The sequence below is a fragment of the Neophocaena asiaeorientalis genome, unplaced genomic scaffold (assembly GCF_003031525.2).
Source record: "Neophocaena asiaeorientalis asiaeorientalis breed wild unplaced genomic scaffold, Neophocaena_asiaeorientalis_V1.1 scaffold25, whole genome shotgun sequence".
Classification (NCBI taxonomy): domain Eukaryota; kingdom Metazoa; phylum Chordata; class Mammalia; order Artiodactyla; family Phocoenidae; genus Neophocaena; species Neophocaena asiaeorientalis.
In genome coordinates this window covers 3,838,288-3,854,027 of record NW_020172492.1, presented here as the reverse complement: position 1 = coordinate 3,854,027, position 15,740 = coordinate 3,838,288, and the positions used below count along the sequence as shown (strand labels likewise).

General features: G+C 41.0%; 1 protein-coding gene across 1 annotated transcript in view; it reads right to left on the bottom strand.

Annotated features, from left to right (window-relative positions):
* The window catches only part of LOC112395160 (uncharacterized), a 404,375-nt gene that overhangs the window by 13,136 nt on the left and 375,499 nt on the right, over positions 1–15,740 (bottom strand). The window contains exon 18 of the mRNA XM_024738216.1: positions 6,772–6,879. The gene's annotated coding sequence lies outside the window, so the exon portion shown is untranslated. The remainder of the gene's footprint in view (positions 1–6,771; positions 6,880–15,740) is intronic.

Below are 15,740 nucleotides of genomic sequence, written 5' to 3'. Positions count from 1 at the left end.
CACTTTACATATGTCCTGCCAGTCCCTTCTGGCTTGCAGAGTTTCTGCTGAAAAATCAGCTGTTAAACTTATGGGGGTTCTCTTGTATGTTATGTGTTGCTTTTCCCTTGCTGCTTTTTATATTTTTTTCTTTGTTTTTAATTTTTGATAATTTGATTAATATGTGTCTCGTTGTGTTTCTCTTTGGGTTTATCCTATGTGGTACTCTCTGTGCTTCCTGGACTTGGGTGGCTATTTCCTTTCCCATGTTAGGGAAGTTTTCCACTATAATCCCTTCATGTATTTCCTCAGACCCTTTCTTTTTCTCTTCTTCTTCTGGGACCCCTATAATTTGAACGTTGGTGCGTTTAATGTTGTCCCAGAGGTCTCTGAGACTGTCCTCAGTTCTTTTCATTCTTTTTTCTTTATTGTGCTCTGCAGTAGTTATTTCCACCATTTTATCTTCCAGCTCACTTATCCGTTCTTCTGCCTCTCTTATTCTGTTATTGATTCCTTCTAGAGTACTTTTTATTTCAGTAATTATGTTGGTCATCACTGTTTGTTTGCTCTTTAGTTCTTCTTGATCTTTGTTAAATGTTTCTTGTATTTTCTCCATTCTGTTTTTGAGATTTTGGATCATCTTTACTATCATTACTCTGAATTCTTTTTCACATAGGTTGCCTCTTTCTTCTTCATTTATTTGGTCTTGTAGGTTTTTACCTTGCTCCTTTATCTGTAACATATTTTTTGTTATTTCCTTTTTTTTTTGGTTGGGTGGTGCTCTACTTCTGTCTTACTGGTTGTTTGGCTTGAGACGTCCAGCACTGGACTTTGCAGGCAGTTGGACAGAGCTGGGTCTTGGTGCTGAGATGAGGACCTCCGGGAGGCCTCACTCCGATTGATATTCCCTGGGATCTGAGGTTCTCTGTTAGTCCAGCAGTTTGGACCCGGAGCTCCCACCACAGGAGCTTGAGCCCAACCTCCAGCATGGGAACCGAGATCCTGCAAGCTTCATGGCGCAGTTAAAAAAAAAAAAAGGGAGAAAGAAAGAAAAAAAGGAGCAGTACAATATCAAAGAATAAAAAACAAAATAAAATTAGAAAGATAAAAGAATACATTGGGAAAAATAAAACTATAATTGAAACAACTACAACAAGGTGAAATAAAACCAGAACAGAAAAAAGAAAAAAAAAAGGGTGGGGTGGACCAAGCCAAAAGGAGAGAACAATAACAATGTATAAAGAATAAAATACAATTAGAAAAGAATCAACTACAATGAATCAACAAGGTAAAAAAGAACCCCAATCTAAGAGGAAAAAAGAAAAGAAAAAAAAAAAGCCTTGGCTATGGAGGTGGAGTTTAGGCAGGTCAGCAGGAGGGAGGCTCTGAGGGCAGAGGATTAGGCCCAGGAGCTCAACAGGCCTCCCACTGCCCAAGTGGACAGGGAAAGCACTGGCCCCATCCCTTCTGTCCCTTTGCACCCCTCCCCCACTGTCTCCGCCATCCCTGCTGGACCCCTAATCGTGGGTGGGTCTCTCTGGGTGTAGGGACTCCTCCCCTCCCCCAGCCACCCCACAGGAGTGCCGGTCCTGGAGATCCGGCCTTTACTTTTGCTCCCCCTTCACTCCCTCCCACTCCCTCAGGACCCGCGCGGCTGGCGGGGGCGTCAGTGGGCAGAGGATCAGGCCCGGGATCTCAACAGGTCCCTGGGGGCCCAAGTGGGCAGGGGTAAAAAAAAAAAGCCTTGGCTATGGAGGTGGAGTTTAGGCAGGGGGGTGGAACTTAGGCAGGGGCAGGGTTTAGGGTGGGGCAGGACCTAGGCGGGTCGGGGGGAGTGACGTTTAAGCGTGGGGCGGGGCTTCTGCTTAGGACCTGCACTTTCTCTGGGTGTAGGGACTCCTCCCCTCCCCCAGCCACCCCACAGGAGTGCCGGTCCTGGAGATCCGGCCTTTACTTTTGCTCCCCCTTCACTCCCTCCCACTCCCTCAGGACCCGCGCGGCTGGCGGGGGCGTCAGTGGGCAGAGGATCAGGCCCGGGATCTCAACAGGTCCCTGGGGGCCCAAGTGGGCAGGGGAAACCTGGCCACGCTCCCTTTTGATCCTCTGTCCTCCCAGTGGTTCCTCAATTTCCCCCATTGGGTGTGGGATCCCTTCCCCTCCCCCAGCCGCCACTCAGGGGCGCCAGTCACATCCCACCTCCACTTCTCCTCCCCCTTCACTCCCCCCATGCCCCACGTCCAACCCGGTCACTGGGGGTTCCTCCCGTCCCCTTAGGTGTCCATGGTCCCCCACCAGTGACTGGTAGGTGCCCTAGTTGTGAGGAGATGTGAATTCCACATCCTCCTAGTACGCCATCTTGACTCAGCCTCTCTGCTTGCTTTTTGAGCCTCACGTCTCATCTACTGTCTACCCCTCATCTCTACACCATGCTACATTCCAATAATGCTAAAATATTATAATTGGCCACACCATGCTCAAGTATTTATATCTGTTGCTCCTTCTGCCAGAAATATCACCCCCTGAACAAGTTGGTTAAACTCCTCTGGTCTTTTGACTTCCTTTCCAAGATACCTCTTTTGACCACTGACACCACTCTTTGTCCCTCTAACCTGAATCAAGACTCACCAGGTGAACCTATTCTGTACCTTTATTAGGGTATGAATCATGTATTAGAATTAATATCCATATTCATATTAAAAAATCCATTAATAATCCAGCTTCGGTGGGTGCAAGGCTCTGACACCTGGAGAGGACTGTGACGGTTTTAGGTTTGTTGTGTAACAACAAATATCTTGTTCAATGTTCCATGAGAGTTGATAGTAATCCAAAATTTCCCATGAAGGCAGAAGCTATGCAACTTTCATAAATTCCGATTTTTTTAAATCTCAGAGATCATCAGAATACCTGCTCAAATATCTTTATGCTCTTTAAGCTCCTTATTTGTCTGCAAGTCATCTTGTTCAACAAGATCAGGAACAAAGTGGGGAATCATAAAAATAAATACGTAAGTAAAAAAGTATTACCTAAAATATTTTTTCTCTGAGTATGACTCTGTGATTTCGATTTCAGCTTTGTCACCTTTGTCTTTTGACTTTATACTCGCCGCAAAAATTCTACAAATTACAGTTCTAGTTTCTTTAAAGTGAATGAGAACGAAAAGAAATAGTCTGAGTGCAGAAATTCTTCCATCTTTTTATTTTCCAAGCACGGGAGCCCAGTCTAGTTGTGGGGTCATCACACAGACTATTGACAGTAATTCCGTACATTTTCTGACCTTGGGTAAGGACAAGTTCAGCTATTTAGAGCAACAGGCACACCAGCTTTCCTGTGGTGCCCTCCTAATGCCTCTCAGGTGACCCTGGATCTGTGGGCTCTGGGTTAAGAGAGAGGAGTCTCCTTGTGACCGGCTTTTAACCCAAATTAACTCCCATTAGCCCCAGCCCCACCTAGAAGAAGATGTAACTACCCTGTCATTACCATCACGCAAAAGGTAATAAGCTTTCTAGTCATTCTGAGCCATAAAGCATAAAGATGTCCACATTTAACAGAGGGGGCTTGACAAGCAGCACAGGTGTTTTCAAAACCGGGCACTTCCAAGCAGAGACCTGGTCAGAGCCAAGCATGCCAACCTTTGGATACTGCTTCACCCAGACCTAACTGCACGGCACCTACTTAGCAATTCATCTTTGTTGTTTTCAGAGCATTCAATGGGGTCTTCATTGAATCAACCCTCTATTCCTGCCCTGATTTTATTTTTGGTGTATTATTTAATCAAATAATGCATTAACCATAATAATTAAAACAAAGAAAAAAGGGGAAAAAAATCTGTCTCTCGATAAACATACAGCTCTTTTGGTATGAGGAGATGAGCTTTAACAACAAAAGATTCAATATTGCAGACATCAGACAGTATGTTAAAAACATAGAGAAAGTGGAAAAACTCAGAGAAGCCTTTGATTGGAGTTTGTTAAGAGAATATCTAGACTGACTTTTAAGATGACTTTTAAGATGGCGAAAACCCAAATCTAGTTATCCGACATCATGTTGTATTAAAATCCTGAAAGAACTGAGAGCGAGATAGGAAAGACGGAGGTGGCCCGTTTATTGTCAAAGCATAAATTTCTGAGAGTTTAAAATACCATTCAAATGCAAATATAAAATAAACACATATTGACAAAATCATTGTACTTTTTAATAAGGGAACCAGCAGGATAGTAAAGCTGTTTCAAAAGAGAATGAGACAGCCCGAACCACTCACAATCCATTGAAGATGCTAAAATATAATTACAAAGTTATGTATGAAACTAATTAATGTCCTAGAGAGCACTACAGCCATATTCTTTTCTTCCAGACACAAATCCATTGCTTCCCCAAAGGACAAAATCCGTTGTCAATTTATCAATCATCTACCTTCACTGAGTCTAAATCCTGATCAACAACAGGTAGTCAATCAAACAGTGGTTCATTCCCCCAGAGCAGGGGTTGGCAAAAGTTTTCTTTAAAGTGCCTGATAGTAAATATTTTAGTATTTTTGTGCCATATAAAATCTCTGTCACATATTGGTTTCCTTTTTTTAGTTTTTAAAAATGTAAAATCCATATTAGCTCAAGGGCTGAACAAACAGGCCTTGGTCTGGATCTCACCTGTGGGCTATAATTTGCCAAACCCTGCCCTAGAAAATAAAATAATCCTTGAATGAACCTGTTGCACAAGCTCTAGTGTGACACTGAGAAAAGCCTTGCAGTCTTCCCTTGCCTTTCTTCCAAGATTTGGGTAATTTGCTCATCATAGAAATGAGGAAGCAGAGGCAAAAAGAGTTGATTAGCCCAAAGCTCTAAAGCAAGATGCACAGCTGGGACTGGACTGGGGCTTCAGTGCCCTGTTCTCTCATCTCTCTTAATCACGTACATGTACACAACACACACACACAAACACACACACATACATGCACACACACACACACAGTGACAGTTTTGATAAACTATTTTTTAAAGACTTTATTTTACTTACTCATTTTATAATGTGATACATAAGATGTTTAATAAGAAATTCAGTTGGCATTGTTTTTCATATTGTTATATTGGGTAGTTGTAATCATAGTCTGTTCTACATGCAAAAATGTCAATGCCAGTTGAAGGGTCAAAGCTAAAAGAGAAGAGAGAAGAACCAAGAAGGAAGGAATAAAAGGAAAGGAAGAAACTCTGACTAGGAAAGAGCAATAAAGGTATTTTATCCCTTCAAGAGGGTTGTCAGGGTCTAGTAGGGAAAACAGAAACAATTCTGGGTAGGTTGAAAAGATGAAATCTAATACACAGAACTAGTTATCAAAGTGATGGCTGAGCTGAAAAGCTAAGCAAAGGATGGTGATGAAACACAGAGAGTAACATCAACTAGAAGTGCTATTGTCTTAGGGCTAGAGGCACACAAGAGGAGGGGGTGTTAACAGATCTCAGGAGTCCGAAGTGTCTATTGGGGCCAGAACACCACGTGAGGGTTGACTGGTAGAAGTTGGAACCACAGAAGGAAGGCCATGTTTGGAGGCATGGAAAAGACGCAGTCCCTGATGGAGACACCACCCAAGACAGAGAGGGGTAAACACTCTAGAGTCTCCCTTCCCCCTCCCCCCACCAATCCCTGTCTGTGGCGCCCATGGACTAACCCTCTAAGTGTGTTAAAAAAAAAAAAAAAAAAAAAGAAGGAAGGTAAATATGGAAATAGAAGTAGGGAAGAAACAGGAACGAAAGAGGAATTAACAGAGAAGAAAGCACAGTACACAATAAAGCAAGATTCTTGAGAGTAAGCTTTCATTTCTGCATGATAGAAGTTGCCAGCCCCTAATAAACCACCCAATTTAATCTATGAAAGACAGGGTGTTGAAAAAAGAAAAAAAAAAACTATAAAATGTACATAACTCACTAATGTCAAACATATCTATCACTACTAACATAATTATCAGACACTATTAAAAAATCTAAATGTGCATAATGAAAAAGAATACTGTTATATCTCCCTGAATTTGCATTTTCAAGTAATTCAGAATCGTAAGTATAATAAAATTATTACGCTGAATTACTTTTATTAAACCTACAATATGAAATAAAAAGGTATTTAAATCCAAGTAAAGTGCTTAATGAAAATTCTTATTTTATGAAATGCACATATTATGAAACTATATTTGAGTTATTTAAAACTGTTGTTTAAATTAGTCTTCTTAAATATTTTGAGAATGCTACGGAACTTATACACAAACAACTATAATGTCCCATGAATTTAAAACAATATTTAGCAGTAATTAAACTATACAGATTTTTAAATATGACCATTTTTGAATGTGAACAAACTTAGCAAGTTTTATTAAGCAAGTGTATTTTAGAAACATGCCTTGGGAAAAATACAATTTCTTGGGGATATGAAATATAAGAAACTAATTGGGGAACTTTTAGGAAGTCCCTGAAAATTTTTAACCAGATAACTCTTTTAACTTAAGGTTACTTTTCTTTCATGATTAAAATGTTAAACTTGGAAAAGTAGCAACTTTTCAACAAAACATGCAACGTACTGGTTGTGAAGAGCTATGCTATACATTATGCAAATTTAATTTTACCCTTGCTGTAACACTGAATAAATGCACATACTATGTCATAATGAAGCATTTCTTCCTAGTACTATTCTAAACTTACCATACAACTCAGCCATCAGTAAAATGTTATTTAATATATTACAAGTATTTGTTAATACCAAAGGTTTAATTAATTAATTCTATATCACAATGCTTGAAATAATATTTCTTACCTCACTGTTTTCACTTACTGGAAGGATATGAGATGTTATCCTATTTTGAAGTTAATAAGTTGGCCTACTATAATCCCATAGATGACAGAAGACACAAGACTCCTGAATCTGAAACAAAAGAGGATTAGATGTTATTACTCATAGTAAAAGCAGTAGGCAAAGTATCAGGACCCTTGAGTCCCCCCTCCCACAGGTACAGAGAGCTGGGTGACACCTGCATACTTAATGGTTTGTGTCACAAGAGAGAAAGCCTGAGCTTAGGGAACCTGAATCTTTATAATGGGCAGTAAACATGCCTATCTTTTGCTCTGGAGAGAGACACACTATTTTCCAAGGCTACTTGCAAAAATAGTCAGTGCTTCTGCTTACAAGATAGGCAGAAATGTGAGAGGCCTGTGGAGAAATGTCTCCCAACAGCTACCCAAAGCCTGGAAAATAACTAGTCTTATTACAGGCAACACAGGGAAAAATGCTCAGACATCTTTGCTCTGTGGACTGTGAATGCAGAGCTGCATCTGAACTTGCAGGAAGCCATTCCCTGAGAGCAGGAGGTAATAATCAACAGAGAAAAGGTAACAGTCATCTTTCATCAGAGACGATACTCTCCATAAAAGTAAGTCAAAGTATATTACTTTGCATGAGATGGGATTTTTCTCTTTGGAAGCTCTTCAGCAAGCTGCCTACAAATGGATAAGAGAAGTGCCCTAGAAAAGAGGCCCATGTTTTCTAAAGATGGAAATACTTGGAGTTAAACAGATTGCATTTAAAATAAGTGTCACAAGTGAGATGACTCAACTGAAACTTCGCTGCTTGATCTTCTGTTTGCTCTTCTAAAAAGAAGTCATCATTTCAGATCTTAAATGTACCAAATATAGTTTCAGTTGTGTCACACCCCTTGTGGCTCCACATTTCAGTTATGCAATATTACAGTGGAACAATGCTGCCCACTTGAAATCCAGCTTCATTTACTGTGTTGCTGTAGTCCTGAGAGCCCTCTGAGTAGACATCAAAGCAATCATTCCATTTCTGCTTAAATCAATGTGTGTCTCTTGGGAGTAATACTAAATTCTGGTGCTATACAAATTTTTTAAATAATTAAACACAGTTGCCACTATAAGTGGCACAGGACACCTCCTTATGAATCCACTACTTCATCAAGTACACAGATGTAATTTAAGCACACAATAACTAAACTGTATAGTTAGAAGTTTTAAAGAAAACCGTAATCAAAACAATACATTAAAATCACTGATTTTTCTTTCGTTTATTTTTGGGGAGAGGGGGCCTCATTTAAAAAAATTGTGCTACCTCTACTCCAACCCTAACAAAAATCTCCACAAAATAGGGTAATATCTTAAGTAACTTGATATACTGTTGTATAATATAAATGTTTAAGACTGTGCATCAGACCGCTTACTATAAGAGTACTTTATTTTGCTTATTATTTTGCTATGGATGCCTTCCTGCAGAGTTTTTACTCTCATCTACCTAATCTATTATTGGAGTATTACGAATCACCCAAGTCGACAAGGTAAAGTAAAAAAGCAGTTACTGCTCCAACTCACCACCCATCCATCCATGCATCCATCTATCCATCTATCCATCTACCCACCCACCCATTTTTCCAGTCATCTATATAGTAAGCCTTTCAACCATTAATTAATCCAGCAAATAATTAACTGTTGAGTTGGTTCATAACTGTGGTTCATAGCAAAGTGAGTAGGGACTTCTCCCAATGGGTTAAATAACATGTTGCTTTCACTGAACACATAATAGGGAAATTATTACAGGAATGCAATGATAGAAGGCCCTGTATGTGAGTCAGCGGGGATAGAGCAGAGAGTTTAAGAAAGTGAGAAAGAATGCGTGTGTGCGTATCTGTCTGTTTGGAACAGGAAGAGCCTCAAAAGAGGTTAAGACTTAGCCTTTCAATGCAGGGGGGTGTGGGTTTGATCCCTCGGCAGGGAGCTAAGATACCCCATGCCTCGGGGCCAAAAAACCAAAACATAAAACAGAAGCAATATTGTAACAAATTCAATAAAGACTTTGAAAATGGCCCACATCAAAAAAATCTTAAAAATAAAAAGAAATCTAAAGAGTAAGTTAGGCTTAAACCAATACTAAAAACCTACCAGATAGGGTGATGGAATATAAAAGGTGTTGGGGGAAAAAAAGAGGGCGAGCGAGCACCGTGAGTTTTGAAAACCTCAAGGCCCAGCCAGCTCCATGCTTGAGTGAATGATTTACGGTCTCATCCTATCTCTATTCACATTCACTGGTCTTCTCATTTCTGTGGCTGAATCTGAAAATGGAGACATATGGCAGCCCTAGAAATTCTACCACTCCTCTCCCCAACCAACACCTAATAAGCCAAGATTGTGGGGCCACACAGAAGAGGAGTAGAACTTCTCCTTTTGGCTTTGCTTTGTTGCCTGCTGATGTGCCACGAGTTAGAGGTATTAATAATATTCACACATTTCAGAAATGCTCATTGAATACTTGCTATGAGGTATGCAAGGCATTAGTTTCTAGGGAGACAAAAATAAATAGGGTGGATAGAACATCTGCCTCCTTGCAAAGTACAGCTTAGCAGCAGAGAGAAAACGAAACAAGCCCAATAATATTTTCTATTAAAGGGAAAGGATAGAGTTCATAGAAGGACATGTCAGTCTTTGACAGGGATGGAGAGCTCAAATAAATCCTTCCAACAGGCATCTACCATTCTGTGTGCCAGAGTGGGGAGGAAGCTGGTCAAGGGGTTTAAGCAACAAAAGAACATTAAAATTTTCTTTTAGAAAGATGCCTGAAATGTTGAAATGCCATGGAAATGAACAAAACTTTCACTTCTAGGTGTTAAATGTTTATGTATAATCTTGTCAATGTAAAAGTGTTCACCAAAATATTCTGTAACTTTGATCTCCTTTCTACATGCAAGGTATAAGCATCTTCAGGGCAAGAAACTTTCCTTTCACCAAGTAGTGGGACAGAGCTTCATACACAGTAAACACATTTTAAATACTCTTGTCATGTCTAATCCAAACCCAGAAAATACAACACACTGAGGCTGGCAGTGTCTGTTTACTTTCTGTAGACAATGAATAAGTTCATCACAGACCCTAAAAGTGGTTACAAATATGGCTGACATGATTATAAGACCTTGATTTTGTAAGATTTTCATGTTCCATATGCCACAGAATTAAAAAATTATGTCAAAGTTTCACTAAAATTCTGTAACCAGTTCCTTAAAAATATCAAGCAACCTCCCTTCTATTTCCTTGGTCTACACGGGAGGAAGGTGGGTTCGTGGATGGGGAAATCAACTAACTCTTTTCACAGAGCAAACTAGAACCTCTCCAGCTCACCTTCAGACGGAATTCTGTGACACCCACATATGTATTTTAGAATGAGGACAACTTCCTACCTGACTGCTCCACAGCAAAATTCATACCATTGTGGGGAGGGGGGGGAGGGGAAATTCACCCCTGAACTTTCACCCAGTTAAATGTCTCACTATGGCAAGAAGTGAAAGAGCACCTGGTGGAAAATCCGAGGCTTGCTGCTGATTCGCATCTCCACAATTCCCCCCAGGGCAGTTGGGTGGCCAGTTAAGCTTAATTGCTGAGCACCAGGCTATGGGGTCTGGCCCTTTCAAAACTCACAGCTGTAGCGGTGGTGACTTCTTCCCCGAGCAGGGTTTCAACCCCACACTAATCCCAGTGACACTTTACCCTAACGCACTCAAGCCAAGAGAGGGTAGATCCACCTTTAGAACGTTGCCTTATTATTTAGGATTGATTTTCAGTTAATTTTCTTTTCTGAATTTTAACATATTCCCTGGTCTTTGCTACTTATTTGGTTTATGATGAATAAGATTAGTGCTGGGGAAAAACACACCTGTGGGAAAACGATGAGTGCAAAATTTTCATTAAAAAACCCAAAACACACAATTTAATAAAATTCAGAACTCACTACACATTTATGTTTTGAAGTTCACACACAAAAATTATTCCTTGCTTTGAATTTAGAAAAAACTCCAAAAATTGTCGGTTATAGAAATCTCAAACCACCTGAAGATGAGTGTATTTTATATCCCCGCCTTTGTAAAGGTAGGGTTTTCTGTCACTATTCCTTCTCTAATGCTTTTTCTCGGGATTCCGATAACTAAGATTTTTCAGGATATATTCTCCATCTGACATCGACAGGAGTGAAATCGCAAACCTGTGCCTGACTCACTTTCTTTTCAGGTTTATTTTTATAAATAAGTAAGTTGTTATGCCTCCTCGTCACCATGACAGCTTTCTGCAGTGCCGAAAACACACCCTTTCCCCCTGACACTCTTGTCCTACTCAGATTCCACGGTTTGCATCGAAAATGAACGAATCCTGAATGATAGTCTTATTCCAGGCCTTCTGCGAATGGGTTTGGCATCCAGGTTGCTGCTGGAGCGTGAATAATTTTCCGTTCTGCATTCATTAGCCATAGAAACAAGCAAAGAGGATTTATAGGAAATGATGGAATCTGGAGGCTAATCTTTTTTCTCTCTGGTGGTGGTATTGATTTCTTGACATCCTTTTATTTTTCTCTAGCTCTAGGAACACAAATGATAGGCAAGAAATTTTCTAAAACATAATTAAATATCATCTTTCAAGAAAAAATTGTATGTGAATTGGGACAAGAAAAGTGTATGTATTTGAGAGAAATATAGAAAAAAGACAAGCAGTAATGCTCAGACAGGTAGGAAGTATGAAGAAAAGGAAGAGGCTAGAAGAGTGAATGGCAGTTATGTAAGTACTACACCAATGATGACTTAAAGAATGTAATGATTTTTTACTTTGCATCTTTTGATACAAGTGCCATCATAATCTAGTTACATGTCACATTCATACAGACGGTACCTTGGCAGTTTCTGATTCTCTAAAATTGTGTGAATGTTTATAAAGAGAAAAGTCAGCAGAAAAGGAAGTGACATTATGGAAACTCTTTTAAGTGAGATCTTTGTAAGCTCCAGTTTAACTGAATAAATAACATTACAAGTAAATTCACGGGACAATTAGGAAAAGAGGTTTAAAAACATACATATAAAAAAAATTCTACTAAGCAATGAATCATGTGAGAAAGCTTCAAGAATACTGAGCAAATGTACAGAGGAGAAGAAGGCTAAATATTTTTCAGAACTTCAGTTGGATGTTGTATTAATTTGCTAGGGTTGCTATAACAAAGTATCACAAACTGGGTGGCTTAAACAACAGAAGTATGTTGTCTTATGGTTCTGAAGGCTAGAAGTCTGAAATCGAGGTGTGGGCAGGGTTGGTTCCTTCTGAGATTCAAGAGGAATACTGTCCCAAGTGTCTATCGTTGGCTCGTAGATGGCCGTCTTCATGTTCACATGGCACTCTTCCTGCATATGTGCCTGGGTCCAAATTTCTCCATCTACAAGGACTCCAGTCATATTGGATCAGGAACCCACCCTACTCCATTATGACTTTACCTTTACTAATTATATCTGCAACGATCCCATTTCCAAATAAGGTCACATTCTGAGGTGCTGGGGGTTAGGACTTCAACCTATGAAATTTGGACAGCACACAATTTAACTTATAATGGGTATGAACCTCTTTTAAAGGGAAAAATATGCTAGCAGATAGCCCACATTGACTATTTCAGTTTTAACGTTACCTGAATGAGTAACGAAACATATTTCTTAAAATTCACATAATACTAAGCAGACGAAATCTAAAATTAAATTTAAATTAATAATACTAATTTATCATGACAGAAATGTCATTTTGTTGCAACCAAATCATATTTAGAACGTGAGTGTGCTTTTGGCAGCTCCAGTATTAGCTCTTTTGATTTCAATATGGGCCACAGATAATTCCATATCTCCCTGGCTTTCTCTATTTGAACTTCCAAAATGCAAGAGTGGTTTCAGTCAGTCCTAAGGGAAAAGAGGCTCCCTGCTCAAGAGAATCTTCCTCCTGCATTCCCAGGCAGCGGGACCCTGTACAAACACTTCTACCTGATTATGGGTGATACCATCCAATTAGAGTGTGTCTCTGACATCATCCAAGACACGATGGGTATTTCAGGTTTCAAGGTTACTTTTTGACCTTCATTCATAGTGGCAGTTTCAGTTAATGTCTGTAGCAAGTTAGTAATTGCCTCTCAAATGGAAACTCTCTAGTCCAAAATCCCCATAGTCGCTGCTGAGAGGAGCCCACAGACTTCGCCACGGCCCCAGTCTCTGCTGTGCAAAGAGCTCTCACACAGAGCATCTGTCCCAACACCAGCTCCTGTTCTACAGGGGGTGGGCTCCGGCAATCATACTGGTTCCCACTTAGCCTGTCTAATTAATCTTTCTCAAAGGGCGAATTTACACGTCATCTTTTACAAGACTAGGTAGGAAAAATGTTCCCCAGCCACTGGAATGAGACATAATACTCATTCCTATAAAACATTCAGATAAAAGAAACACAACTTCTTTACATAAACATAAACATTCCAACTTTTACTCAAACTCTCACCTTAAACCTATCAACCCTTATTTTTTTCTACTCCTTCAATCTAATTATAGCCTGAGTTAGGGCTTCACCAGGGAGTTTTGGTACCACAGTGCATGGGGTTCCCATACCAGGGAGCCCTGGACACTTCCCTTTTCTGTCCCTGACCATTCTACCCACTCTGATGCAAAAGGCTTTGGGTTCCCAGCATGAGGCTGAGCCAGGGACCTGGCCCTTTTGCCAATCTTTATCCTGGTTATAACCTACTTAACCACTGCCCAGCAACTGTAGTTCAGATTTCCCATCGTAATATTTGCCTACCTTCCAGCTTTAAATTTCTCTAAACTTGGGTAAACAGAGTGGACTTATTTGGGCCCCTTTAACGTTGGGGACAAGCAGGGAGGTCCCTCTGCCCTGCCCAACACTTGGCAGTGCTCTCCTAGAACTGTGCTCTAACCCCACCAGTGTTCTTTTCATTGATCTCATTTCTTAACAACTGTGTAAGATCGCCACCCTGCTTGGATGATTTTAGGGACCTTCCCCTTTCTTTTTCCTCTTTTTTGCCCATATCAATGCTTCCTTTATCCCTTTGTTTTGTCTTTTTCTTTTGGCCTCACCTCACAGCTTGCAGGATCTTAGTTCCCCAACCAGGGATTGAACCTGGGCCCTGGCAGCGAAAGCACCAAGTCCTAACCACTGGACCGCTGGATCACCAGGGGATTCCCTATCACCTTATTTCTTAAAAATAGTTAAAATTTTCCACCTTTTGGGAAAGAGTGCCTCTCCCCATTCTCTTCTGAATTAATCTTATGTCTTTATTAGCATTTGTATGAGCCATGGGGGGAAACTGAGGCAACAAGTTCAATAAAGCTTCCAGAGCTGTCCCTCGGTTTCGCAGCAGTAAGGGTACATGGGGTGCCCGTGTGAAAAGGACCCTCTGAACCACAGCACTTACCATGACAGGGTAATAGGCACATTCAGTGGGTGACTATCCAGGTCATCACAAAGCCAGTCCCACATGGCTTGCACACAAAGCATATAAGCTGCTTCACCCAGGGTGTTCCACTTGGCATTTATGGGGGAGATGGTCAGTCCCCTTCCTCAGGACAAGTAGACCTCACAGTGGTTTTTATCCAGTCCACAACATTGACTGTTCTCTCAGGAATAACCTCCTGTGTGTCTGGATCACGCATCTGTGATCGTTCACTGGTGAGCTGTGTGTGCTGTATCAACCCAAATGTGCCCTTCCATCCCGAATCATTAAAACAAAAGACACAGACCCTACGGCAACCACTCTCACTATCCATTTCAGTAAAGGCTCTAGAGGAATCTGATGAGACAGATCTACAAATGAAACAACTCTTTTACACTATGCCCGTTGGTCCATAGGTTCTTGGTTTTGCTGTCTTGCACACTGACCACCTTCCTGGTGACCAAGGTCTTAGAGGTACTTTCTGCTGTCCCTTTCTGGGTGGCTTTGAGACTAGTGGCCAAAATCTCCGACTGATCAAATTCTGAGCTCATTCCACCAGCAAGGCCCGACTCAGCACTTTCTTTTAACTTTCCTTGTAGCTCTTGCGGGTTAAAATAACCAAGAGATCGTATATTTAGCTTTTCTGCTATTAGTTTGCATTCCCTTAAGCATGCCGTGAACCAAGCCCTACAGCTGTCTCCAACTCTAAATTCTGTTGGTAACTTTTAGTAATTGATGGTGCAGCTACTTCTCCATACTGTGCGTGACCATGTGGCCAGCCAAGAATCAAGGTTCCTCATGCCCCACCCTTTCATCCTTCCTCCTCCCAAACTCTACATTTCCATGAGGCAAGGCTGTTCTAGCAAATCCTACTTCTCTGACTCCAACTAAAAGAGAAGTACTTGTTCCTATACTCACACAGCAATGCTCCACTTCTCACACCGAAAGTAGGGGTTTTTCCTGCACCAACCAATTCTCAACTCTCCAGACACCACCGGCTGTCCTACAGTTCAATTCTGACACTACCGACCTGGAGTTAGTGCAGATCCCACAGGTTTAAGGGCTCAGTTCCGCAGGACTGCCCCTCGTCCAATACCAGTCACAGGTACTGGATTCCCAGGTTACCCACACTTCCATCAAACGTGGCCGACAAACCAGGAGTTCCCATGACTCCTCTTCCAGTTCGGATAACTTGCTATAATGACTCATGGAATTCAGGAAAACACTTACTTTTACCAGTTTATTGTAAAGGATACGACAAAGGATGCGAATGAATAGACACAAGAAGAGGTACATAGGGCAAGGTCCAGAAGGGTGTCAAATGCAGGGGTTTTTGTCCCCGTGGAATTGGGGTGCGCCAGCCTCCTGGCACATGGACGTGTTCACCAATCCAAAAGCTCTCAGACTTCATACTTGCATATTTTTATGGTGGCTTCATCACATAGGTATGATTGACTATTAACTCAATCTCCAGCCTTTCTCCCCCCCCCGCCCCC